The sequence below is a fragment of the Gorilla gorilla genome, chromosome 12, assembly GCF_029281585.2.
Source record: "Gorilla gorilla gorilla isolate KB3781 chromosome 12, NHGRI_mGorGor1-v2.1_pri, whole genome shotgun sequence".
Lineage (NCBI taxonomy): Eukaryota > Metazoa > Chordata > Mammalia > Primates > Hominidae > Gorilla > Gorilla gorilla.
In genome coordinates this window covers 91,785,306-91,798,326 of record NC_073236.2, presented here as the reverse complement: position 1 = coordinate 91,798,326, position 13,021 = coordinate 91,785,306, and the positions used below count along the sequence as shown (strand labels likewise).

Below are 13,021 nucleotides of genomic sequence, written 5' to 3'. Positions count from 1 at the left end.
AATGAAAACATCTCACTCAAGGGCCTCCTCCATGAAACCTTTCCTGCGGCACTCAAGCTGAATTACTCCCTCCTTCCTCTGTGCCAGTGAACATCTATTACCGCATTTACTACAGTGAAGATCAATGACTGGTTTGTGGCCACGTGGTGGTGGCTCAGGCCTGTAATCCTAACATTTCCGGAGGCCAAGGCAGGTGGATTGCCTGAGCTCAGGAGTTTGAGACCAGCCTGGGCAACATGGCAAAATCCCATCTCTACTGAAAATACAAAAAGTTAGCTGGGCGTGGTGGTACGTGCCTGTAATCCCAGCTACTTGGGAGACTGAGGCAGGAAAATCACTTGAACCCAGGAGTGGAGGTTGCAGTGAGCCGAGATGTCGCCACTGCACTCCAGCCTGGGCAACAGAGCAAGACTCTGTCTCAAAAAAACAAAAACAAAAAAAACCAAAAAAACAGCTAAACAGATTGGTTTGACATATCTATTTGCCCTTCTAATCTGAACTTGGTTTATTTTGGTATCCCAGTGTCTAGCACAGATCTTGGTACATGATCAATACTCATTTAATGTTTCCTAAGTGAATGAATAATTGCTCAACATTAAAAAGTATTTCTATTTTTTAAGAAGATACTTCTCAGAGATTGATTTAAACAATAGATGATACTTAAATTGGAATTTGATTGAAAACAACAAAAGCAATCATGCTTGCTTTAGACTGTAAAACCACTGGAGGCAGGCTTTTTTGTTTGTTTCTTTTTCCTTTTTGAGTCAAGGTCTTGCTGTGTTACCCAGGCTGGAGTACAGTGGTGCGATCTCGGCTCACTGCAGTCTCGACCTCGTGGGCTCAAGTGATTCTCCTGCCTCAGCCTCCTGAGTAGCTGGGACCACACGGGTGCACTACCATACCCAACTAATTTTTCTGATTTCTAGTAGAGACAAGGTCTCACTATGTTGTCCAGGCTGGTCTTGAACTCCTGGGCTCAAGTGATCCCTGCCTTGGCCTCTCAAAGTGCTGTGATTACAGGTATAAGCCATCACGCCCAGCCAGGCTCTGGGTTTTATTGAGGCTTTAGCACCATTTTCCACATGTCACAGAACAGGACAGAGAGGGCGCCTGGTCAGTTACCAAGGCGCAGTGTTTACCTGGTGGTCTCCCAGCTACACAGCTTGCTTACGTCATAAATGAAGACTACTGGTGTGTAGAGAAAATCCCTATTTTTATTTGTTTGTTTTCTATCATGACCTGCAAGCCCTGCTAATTGGTGAAGTGGAAAAGAATAAAGATCTTTAATCACTGTTTGAATGTAAAATGCCCTTATTGGTTTCCTGTCTTTAAATAACATTTTTCCATCAGTGTCCAGGAAGTAGTCACATGTCAACTAAGTAAAACTCTTTCAGTTGTTTACTAAAAACAAGTATTTACTGAGAGATCATTGATTAGGGTCTGGCTGGGGCAGTCAGAGAGAGCTGATGGTGGTAGTTGGGTGGGAGTGGGGGATGCTGTAGTAGCAGATTTGGAAGCAAGATTGTGCAAGGAGGGAAGCCGCAAAAAAAAAAGCCAGATCTCAGGCACGTCAGCATTCTAGTCAGGAGTCACTAGTGAAATTATATTGGGGTTAAACATTGTATTTGATAATTTTGCATTCTCTTCTAAGTGATTTTGTGTACTTTTCCTTGAGTTCCATGAAATGCAAGTAAGGTAGTGAGGACACTATTTCCAATTTACAGGTGGAGAAAATAAGACAACAAGAGGAGAAGTAGGTGGCTTGCCTAAAGTCAGTGACTGATCAGGATGAGAACTGGGTACCTGTTGCATTGGCCCTTTCTACCAAACTATCTTCTTGCTTCAGGGTTTTTTTGTTTTGTTTTGTTTTTGTTTTACTGTTGTTGCTGTCATTTAATTGCATGTGTATAGAAAAAGAACTAGAAATGTCTTATATGGCGGTGATATGGAGTGTCTGCTTTGTGGTCAAGCACTGACGTAGATTCAAAGAAAGGTAAAACACAGTCCCAGTCCTCCAGATATTTATAGCCTAGTTGAGAGAAAGACAATATACACAAACAAAAAAATGAAACAATATTGTAAAGTGAAAAACAAGTTACAAAAGTGTGTATGCTAAAAATACTTACGAATTTTTATTCATTTCATTTATTTCATTTTGCTAAAAATATTTATATGATCAGTAGTGGGAACACAGACTATTCACTAATCTACTCAGAAGCAAGGACATATGGGTTCTTTATTTTTCTTAACTGATCTAATCTTCTCCCACCCTTCTAATTAAAGTTATCTGAGTCTCCTCTAGATTAAATAATCTCTGTAGATTTAACAGTCTATTTTGATTTAAAAGATCTCTATTGGGTAAATATTCAGTCAATTCAAAATTCAATTCCCTAACAAGGCTCTCTCGCCCCACCTCCTCCTCTTTCCCAAACTGGCTTCTATGCCTGGGGGTACTTACCAGTCCTCCTGGCCTTGGAGTCAGGGAGGTGGGGGTTGTTGAGGGGTGGGGGTGGGGGCAGAGCTGGTTTTCACCGTGGGAGGCTAATCTGGTCGATGTGCACTAGCTGCTTCCCAACTGAGTCTGGGCTAATCTTTATTTTTCATTTTTATTTTTTTGAGACGGAGTCTTGCTCTGTCGCCCAGGCTGGAGTGCAATGGCACAGTCTCGGCTCACTGCAACCTCCACCTCTTGGGCTCAAGCGATTCTCCTGCCTCAGCCTTCCAAGTAGCTGGGATTACAGGCACCTGCCACCCCACCTGTCTAATTTTGTATTTTTAATAGGGATGGGGTTTCACCATGTTGACCAGGCTGGTCTCAAACTCCTGACCTCAAGTGATCTGCCCTCCTCGGCCTTCCAAAGTGCTGGGATTACAGGCATGAGCCACCGCGCCCAGTCTGGCCTAATTTTAGATTCCCCTGGAGGGGTCCCTTCTACCACACTGCCTCAGTCTCCCAAGTAAACTGGGAACCAGTTTAGGATTGCTATTCAGCCTCATCTGTCTAGCCTCTCCCACTGTTGCTTTGTCACTCCTAACCCCACCCTCATTCTGGCCTGGGATCTTCCTGAGATCCAGTTTCCTCCCAGATTTCTTTTAGGGAGTGAGGCAAAGACTCCTTTTCCTTTTAACATACCCCTTAATCTTTCCAACATGATTTCCCCTTTCAGGTATTCAGTCCAGAAAGTGGCAGTCAGAATATATGTGTCTATCTGGTTCCCCTTTCTGGATTTCCTTCTTTTTCACCATAATCCCATAAGCCAAAAGCTACAACCTCCTGGTGCAGTACACTTCCTACATCTTGATATTTCTCTACTCCTGGCTTTTAGTAAAACTACGATTTAGTTGATTGGTTCTGCCTCTTCTTATGTTAATGGGAAATAAAGTCATTTTAAACATTATTTTCTCTGTTCTCAAAGTTTAGCTTTCAGAATTTGTTTTTTTGTTAGTTTTTATATCATAATCATAAACTTAACTCTGTAATCCAGCTAGACATGGAAGGGAATAAGATAAATATGAAACTCAAAGAACTGCAGTGACAGCACAAAGATTATAGGATTTTACAAGCAAATGGGGTGGAGGGGTGCTCTCCTGAGCTACAGAAAGAATGGTCTGGTGGCTATGATAAAACACAGGTCAACTGTATTAGAGTTGTCCATAGTCAGTAATGGTGATCTTCTTTCTGGTCTTGCCATTCCTGGACCCAAAGTGCTCCATGGCTTCCATGAAATTTATGCCCTCCTTTACCTTTCCAAGACCACATGTTGCCATCTGACCACTCAGTCTTGGCAGTGTAGATTAAAAACTGGGAACCAGTTTTTATATTGGGCCCAGCAGTTGCCATGGACAAGAGGCTAGGACCTGTATGTTTCAGGATGAAGTTCTCGTCATCAAATTTCTCCTGTAGATGGACTTGCTGCCAGTGCCATTATGGCATGTGAAGTCATCACCCTGGCACAGAAACCCTGGAATAATTCTGTGAAAGCAGAAACCCTTATAACCAAATCCTTTCTCTCTAGTACTCAGAGCACAAAAGTTTCTGCTGTCTTTGGAAATTTGTCTGCAAACAGCTCAAAGGAGACGCAGCCCAAGGACTTGCCATTGACCACAGTGTCAAAGAACTCAGTTGGCTGGTGCCAGGGGACTTTGGGCAGCAGCATCTGCAAAGCACTCACAACTCTTAATGTTCGCTCAGAAATCTTATTCTTGAAGTAAAATCTGAATATTGGCTCTTTTTCCACTCTGCATTTCTGCTATAAGAAAAAAGGATGCTTCATATAGAATGAGACGTGGTAACATACAAGGAAGAGCAACAGAGAAAATCACATTAATATAGTTCAAAAGTATTTTCCCTGTTATGTATGCATAGAAAAATAACCTGAAAAAATATAAACCAAAATGTTAATAGTAGTCTTCTTTAGGTGGTGGTTTTTCAAGTTATTTTATTCCTTATATCCTCTTGGACTTTTTGTTTTGTTTTGTTTTTGTTTTTGTGGGTTTTTTTGGTTGTTGTTTGTTATTTAAAAATATGGTGTCACCCAAGCTGGAACCCCTGGACTCAAGCAGTCCTCCTGTATCAGCCTCCCAAGTAGCTGGGACTATAGACACATACCACTGTGCCCAGCTTTATCTTCTTGTATTTTCTGAATTTTAAAAAGTATATATATATGTGTGTGTGTGTGTGTGTGTGTGTGTATAGTTTTGTAAACATATATATATATAACTATATAACTATATATATATATATATATATATATATATATATATATATATAGCTTTGTAAACAGAAAAGCCAGTAAAATAATATCCATTGGCTGAGGTGGAGTCAGGGAGTTTAAGCAGCATGGACCTATACATAGAACTATCTCAAGACTGTGCCCCCAAATTAATTGCCAAATAAGTGACTGAGCTATAACTGTGAGGAATCCTTTTTGAATCACATCTTTTTCTTCTTTTTAAAAACTGAGATATATTTCATATATGATAAAATTCAGCCTTTAAAATTGTACAACTCAGTGGTTTTTAGTACAGTCACAGAGTTATACACCACTACCACTATCTAATTTCAAAACGTTTTCATTACCCCAAAAAGAGAGCCCATGTCCATTAGCAGTGACTCCCCTTTCTCTCTTCCCTTATCCCCTGGCAATCACTCATCTACTTTAGTTTCTTTGGATTTGGCTATTCTTGACATTTCATGTAAATGGAATCATACAACGTATGGTCTTTCATGTTTGGTTTCTTTCACTTAGCATAATGTTTTCAAGGTTCATTCATGTTGAGTCACATTTTTCTTGATCTCTTCTGAAAATGTTTTCCCTCGGTGCCCCAGTAATACTCATATTGGTCCCTTGACCTTTGCTGTACAGTCTATATGATGCAAAAATAAGTTAGACTACCATTTTTTCCAAAGTTGCATTGCCTGTTCTATGGATAGGCTCAGTGGAACAGAAATTAATCACAACAAGCCACCAAAAAATTATATTTGGCTTTGGAATACACCATAATACTGGAGGGGAAGTGGGGAGAAAATCGGTGGTAGTGTTAGGCCCAGTGATTTAGGTTTCTTGGAATCTAAGGTTGATATTATTAAAAGCTTATAGGAAACAGTGCAAGTGCATGCTAAGGATCATGGTGTACAGACTGGATTCCACATTTTATTATGGATAATAAACTCTCAGGTGGATATTAGCAACATTGGACAAAGAAAATATGTGTATCCTCTTGAATCTTTCTTATTTCATCATATTTGTTAGTACTCTTAGATGTTGGTCATGCAAGTAGGGAATGAAGGCCAGGACTAGGATCCCCAATCCTCAAGTTTCTTGTGGTTCTACAGGATAAGAACACAAGGGCCACTCTGTCAGTGGTATATAATCTTTTGGGAGTCATAGACTTGGTCTTTTGACTCTCCGATGAGAGTTATGGCCCCTTTTCAGAAAAATATTACTTATAATGTCCAAGGATGTGCAAGCCTCCCAGGCATGGAAGGTATCCACAGTGTCTTAGTCAGCTTGGGCTGCTATAACAAAATACCATAGATGGGATTGCTTAAACAGCAAAGATTTCTCACAGTCCTAGAGGCTGGGAAGCCCAAGATCAAGGTGCCAGCAGATTTAGTACTTGAGGGACCTCTTCCTGGTTTGCAGACAGCCATCTTCCTGAAGTATCCCAGATGGTGGAGAGAGAAAGAGAGGAGAGCTAGCATAATTGGTAGACAGCTCTTGTGTGTCTTCTTGTATGGGTACTAATCCCATCAGAAGGGCTTCACCTTCATGAACTAATCTAATTCTAATCATCTCCCAAAGCCCCACCTCCAAATACAACCACAATGGGGACTAGGGCTTCAACATCTGAATTTTGGGAGGACACAAAATTCAGTACACAATACACAGATAGCCCCCAGACTGAGAACTTCTGCTTTAGGAAAATTCCCCTCTTTATCACTCACTAGAGTTTCAACTCCAGGTCACAATTTTGTCTCTTGTTTTGGTAGCTGGATGGGACAACACAGCCTTTGAAAACCTCTTGACCCTATGGAGGAGCCTATATATCCTCCCTTGAATCTTACTCTAGAGGCAGGAGGCACCGCTAGATGCCTCTTCATTATACACCATCCAGACGAGGTAAAAGGGAAGAAGCTACTGAAGAGCAAGGAGGCTGAGAATTTTGACATCATCCCCTTATATGGTTACCATATGTTCTGCATGTACACTTGATTCTGTCTGTGCTCTTCGTCAGTGCTTCCATCCCTTGAGAGTAGAGTGAAGTAGGGGAAAGCGTTAGTCCAGTAGCGTGGATTGTAGAAAGGCTCTTGGTAAACAGTGGATGCCACCAACCAGATCCATTAATAAATTGAAGGCAGATTCAAGTTCGACAAGAAGGCAGTGACCCTGGAGGATGGGGGAAACATCTGGAGGACATGAACTTGAACTTAAGCAGCAGATCTTTCTCAATGGACAGCTCAAATCTTTGAATTCCCTTTGTCGCAGGGTCTGGCAAAATCAAGTTGGTTAATTTTTTTTTTTTTTTTAAGAGACTGGGTCTCTGAGTGTGGTGGCATGATCATGGCTCACTGCAGCCTCAACCTCCCAGGCTCAACTGGTCCTCCTGCCTCAGCCTCCCGAGTATCTGGGACTATAGGTGCGTGCCACCATGCTCAGCTAATTAAAAAAAAAATTCATTGTAGAGATGGGGTTCTCACTATGTTGCCCAGGCTGGTCTTGAACTCCTGAACTCAAGTGATCCTTCTACCTGGGTCTCTGAAATTGCTGGGATTATAGGTGTGAGCCACCACACTTGGCCTCAAGTTTGCTCATCTTTAAAGCATTATATAAGTTAAGCATTTGTTTGTTATTGTTCCAGGGAAGAGACAGGGCATTTTCTCAAATAAAAAGAAGGAGGGGTTCTGTTTTCTTAGTGTCTGCTTTGGTTTGTCCTATTTATATGTAGTCCTCTTCTACCTTACCTTAACTTGGCTTCTTGGAGTGGCTGGATGGATTTATCATCCCATCTCCTTGTTAATCAAGTTCAAAGATTCCCTCTTCATTCTAGCTCAGAGAAGAAAATGCAGGACCATGTTATTTGCAGGAGACTCAGGCTGGGACCAAATCACCAACTGACCTTGTCCTGAATATTGAGTTATAGGTGATGCTGTCACAAGACACAGCAGGACAAACAACTTCTAATGAGCTCTGATGTCCAAAGATGCTATTTTAAATTACAAGATGTTACTATTATTATTATTATTATTATTATTGAGACAGGGTCTTGCTCTGTCATCCAGGCTGGAGTGCAGTGGTCTTATCTCAGCTCACTGTAGCCTCAACACCCCGGGGCTCAGGTGATCCTCCCATCTCAGCCTCCCAAGTAGCTGGGACTACAGGTGTGCACCATCACGCCCAGCTAATTTTTGTATTTTTGTAGTGACAGGGCTTCACCATGTTGCCCAGGTTGGTCTCAAACTGCTGGACTCAAGTGATCTGCCCACCTTGGCCTCCCAAAGTGCCGGGATTATAGGCATGAGCCACCACACCAGGCTGAGATATTATTTTTAGTATAAATAAACTTGATAACGCCCATCAATGTAAAATCTCTCTTGACCCTATCCCAAGAGGAGTTGTCAAGGAAAACAGTTATTTACATTTTCCTAAGTTTGGTAATCATTTTTTAGTTCTCATCTTACTTGGCCCATCAGTAGCATCTGACACAGCTTATTACTGTCTTCTTGAAATACTCTTTGCACTTGAGTTTGGGGACATCTTGCTCATCTGGTTTCCTCCTATTTTATGGCTGTTTCTTTTCTAATTCCTTTATAGTTTTTCTTCATCTTCCTGAGTCTAAACACTCAGTAATTTGTTGAAAATTCTGGTAGTCCCTACCCAGATAAATTCTGATTTCATTGATCTGGGTTGTTGCTCAGGCTTTTCTCTCTCTCTCTCTCTTTTTCTTTTTTCTTTTTTTTCCTTTTTTTTAAGAAAAATCTCCTTAGGTGCTTAGATTTTTAAGAGCAGCCAGGATAGAAACTTCTGATCTATCTGTTGACAATATTAAAGTTTATATCTCTACCCTGTACCTCTTCCATAAATGCCAGAATCTTCTATCCAACTGCCAACTTGACATTTCTACTTGAACATCTAATAGCAAGCAGGCTGAGAATTTTGAGAATTGAATAGGCTTCTCAAACTTAACCAAAACCAAATTCCTGATTCCCCCACACCACACCTGCTTCTCCCACAATCCTCCCCCAAAACCTTGGCATCATTGTTGACTCTTCTCTTCTCCATTCTACACTCAAACCATCAGCAAATTTTGTTGGCTGTCTTCAAAATATATCCTGAATCTGACAGTCTTTCAACACCTCCACAGCTGCCAGCCTGGCCCAAGCCACCATTATCTCTCACCCAGATTATTGCAGTGGCCTCCTAATCTCTCTGCCTCTGCCCTTACCCTTATGCAGTCTTTATAATAGTCAAAACAAATCACTTTATTTATCTGCTTGACATTCTCCAACTGGCTTCTCCTGTCACTCTGAGAAAAACTCTCAGTCCTTAAAATAGCCCACAGGACCTATACAATCTGCCTCTCAACACTCACCTCTCTCATCTCCTTCCACACCCTTCCTACTCTGTGCTGCAGTCACGCTGGCTGCTTTGCTCTGTGAACATGCCCGTGATGAGCATGTTCCTATGCCAGGGCCTCACTGCAGTCTCTGAAGCTTCAAGTGGTTAACCTGTCCAAGATCACACAACTAGTCAGTGGCAGAGGTGGGATTCCAACCTACCTCTGATTCTAAATTCAGTGTTTTAATTAGCGTACCATATGGCCTTTCTACTGTAAACAATATTCATTCAGTCATTTACCAATTGCTGTTCCGGGTCCTAAAGGATATAGTAACTGACAAGACAAAGCTCTTAACTTTGTGGAGCTAATATTCTCATTAGTGGAGACAAGCAATAAATAAATTCAAAACATGGTACAGTAAGTCTTCACTTAATGTGTCCATGAGTTCTTAGAAACTGCAACTTAAGCAAAATGATATATAACAAAATCAATTTTACTATAGACTAATTGATGTAAACAGGAGTGTACATCAGTTAAGTTCCCATGGCATATTTCTGGTTACAAAAACATCACCAAACTTTCATTTTTTATTTATATAAAAATAAATGTTTACAAAATAGAGATGGTGTCTCACTGTGTTGCCCAGGCTGGTCTCAAACTTCTAGGCTCAAGTGATCCTCCCTCCTCAGCCTCTCAAAGTGCTGCAATTTTAGGCGTGAGCCACCGTGCTCTGCCCAAACTTTTACATAAGGACCAAAACACTTCTGATGTTAAAGATTGAAATAAATGTGAGCTATACATACACTTAAGAAAGAATAAGAACAAGTAAGACATTTACTCAGTTATTCCAGTTCAGGGTTGCTGGTGGCTAGAGTCCATCATGGCAGCTCAGGACACATGGTGGGAACCAGCCTTGGACAGGACCTCATTCTTTCGCAGCAAACACACACACACACACACACGCTCACTCAGACTGGGACAATTTAAACATATCAATGAACCTAACATGCACATCTTTGGAATGTGAGAGGAAACCAGAGTACCTGGAGAAAACCCACACAGACATGGGGAGAACCTGCAAACTGCATACAATGACCCAGGCTGGGAAACATTTTTTTTTCTCATTCATGTTGCAATGAAATGACATTGAAAGAAATTATTCAAGGACCTGATGTATAACAGATGGTGTTACATGCTATGGAGAAAAATAAAGCAAGGCAAGAGAGAAAGAGAGATAAGAAGGGCAGGGCAGGGGGTGCTATTTTATTAATCTGCTGGTAGTCAGGAAGCCCTCACAGTAAGACATTTGAGCAGAGACCTGAGCAGAGAAGAAAGTGTGGGAATAAGCCATTAGGTATAGAGAAGGAGAAAAACTCAAGTTAGAGAAAGCCAAAGGAATTCACATTTTCTGTCAATTTATTTTCAATGTAAGTATTAACATACTGAAATATTTCTTTTTTCTTTTTTTTTTTTAAGAGTGAGCAGCAGCAAGATTTATTGCAAAGAGCGAAAGAACAAAGCTTCCACAGTGTGGAAGGGGACCCAAGTGGGTTGCCCAATATTTCTAAACTATCATGGCTCACCTGTGTTTTGAATATTTTTGGAAATAGTATGAACAGATTGCTCTTAGCAAGACATGCTTGTGATTGAACAGCTAGTAGGGACTTACACAAGCATCTGGAGCAAAGTCTCTCTGGCCTACAGCAGCATGTATCAGGTGGCTGAGAATGTGGGCTCCAGAGTTAGACTGCATGCATGAAACGCCCAGCTCGACTATGTGTACTGTTTGTATATCTAGGTTAATTTATGCCCCTATTCTAAGCCCAGTTCCCAAATCTATAACGTGGGGTGATCACAGCAGTTTGATTTTCAACCGTGTTGAAAATCTATGCTTTGTGTGTTCTGATTGGTCATATCAATTGTTAATTATTTTCACTATCATCCCTTTATATGAGGATTTACTTCATGGGAGTTCATTGTAATAATTAAATGAGGGAAATACTCATTATTGTTATATTTATTATTATTATTGTATTTATCATTATCATTATAGTCTAAATCAGGAGGAGTCAGTAAATTATGGCCTGTAGGCTAAACCCAAGCCCCCTTCTATCTTCGTAATCTTTGTAGGTAAAGTTTTATTTAGGGACTCAGCTATGCCCATTCATTTATATATTGTCCATGGCTGCTTTCACACTGCAAAGGTAGAGTTCATCAGTGAAGATGAAACGACCCTTTACAGAACAATTTGGTGACTCCTGGCCTAAATGGAGATTGAGCCCTACTTTAGCTTTATCACAACGTAATCTAAACAACTTTGCTTTGTATCAAGATATCGTATTTTCAAATGGTTCCCGGAAAGGAGTTGTACTTTGCCAAACTTTTCAGGACAGTTCGCTAGGGATCTACTTGGAAATGAAGGAATCTTCTTTCCCATTCCAAGATGAGGATGTTGAGGATGGGCATCCCTGATTAGTTCTGAGATTAAATTCTCAGAAATAAAAAGCCACATATGGCCGTGTGATGTTCATGCATATAGTGAGATGCATTAGTGTGTTTGCTTTCTGTTTTTCCCTTGCCCTCTTGTCTCCCCTTCTGGTGTCAGCTTTTACCTTGCAATGCTGGGTCAAGGCAGGGGATAGAAGAATGCTTCCAGGGAAGGTAGAGGAAAAAGACACATTCTCTGCCACCTTAAGTGAAGGTCAGGGCCATACTTACTCCTCACAGAAACTGGGACCTTCTAAAAAATTATTCAGGCCTTAGTTTTGATTTTGCTTCTTTAGAATGAGTAAGAAAGTTTAAGAATTTTAGTATTTTTAAAAAGAGTTAATTGGTTTTTTAAAAAGTGATCATTGGCTGGGCGCAGTGGCTCACGCCTATAATCCCAGCACTTTGGGAGGCCAAGGCGGGCAGATCATCTGAGGTCAGGAGTTCAAGACCAGCCTGGCCAACATGGTGAAACCCCGTCTCTAATAAAAATACAAAAATTAGTTGGGTGTGGTGGCACACACCTGTAATCCCAGCTACCAGGAGGCTGAGGCAGGATAATTGCTTGAACCTGGGAGGCGGAAGTTGTAGTGAGCCGAGATCATGCCACTGTACTCCAGCCTGCATGACAGAGTGAGACTCCATTCCAAAAAAGAAAAAAGTGATCATAGCTTCAAGCACTTGAAGAAATCAGGCTGAACCCAAAGGAGATCAGGCAGTGAGGTCATAAAATAGTAGAGATAAAAAAATCCAGCCCTCACTCACCTGAAGTGTTTCCACATGCATGTAGGCTGTGAGGGGTAGAGGAGAGGATTAAAAACAAAACAAAACAACAACAACAAAAAACAAAATACCAAACTAAACCAAATAAAAAAAATCCAAAACATTAAAAATTCACATAATCCTTTCTATTCTTTCTAATTTGATTTGACCCTTTTGGGAGTTTGTGTCTCTGGTAAAGCCGACAGTGTAATTGAACTCTGGGTAATGGTCGCACTTCCCTTCAGAAACATGTAGCACAGTAAGAGGGAATGGAGTCAATAAACGTGCTTAATCAATTAATCTCAAGAGAACATCTGCTATGCACAAAGCACTGTGATCATCTATTTTATATGGATCCAAAGAGTTTTCAAACATACATGCAAAGTATATCAACTCTATGTTCATAATTCAGCCTTTCAAGTATTATGACTTTGGCTGGGCAAGGTGGTTCACACCTGAAATCCCAGCACTTTGAAAAGGTGAGGTGGGAGGATTGCTTGAGCCCAGGAGTTTGAGACCAGCCTGAGTAACATAATGAGACCTCATCTCTACAAAAAATTTAAACATTAGCTGGGCATGGTGGCACACACCTGTAGTCCCAGCTACTCAGGAGGCCAAGGAGGGAGGATTACTTCAGTTTGGGAAGCAGAGGTGGCTGTGAGCTGAGTTTGTATCATTGCAATCCAGCCTGGTTAACAGAGCAAGACTGTCT

At 41.0% G+C, this 13,021-nt stretch overlaps 1 pseudogene; it reads right to left on the bottom strand.

Moving 5' to 3' along the window:
* Window positions 1–3,642: 3,642 nt before the first annotated feature.
* Window positions 3,643–12,333, bottom strand: LOC129531473 (peptidyl-prolyl cis-trans isomerase A-like; annotated as a pseudogene).
* Window positions 12,334–13,021: the final 688 nt, after the last annotated feature.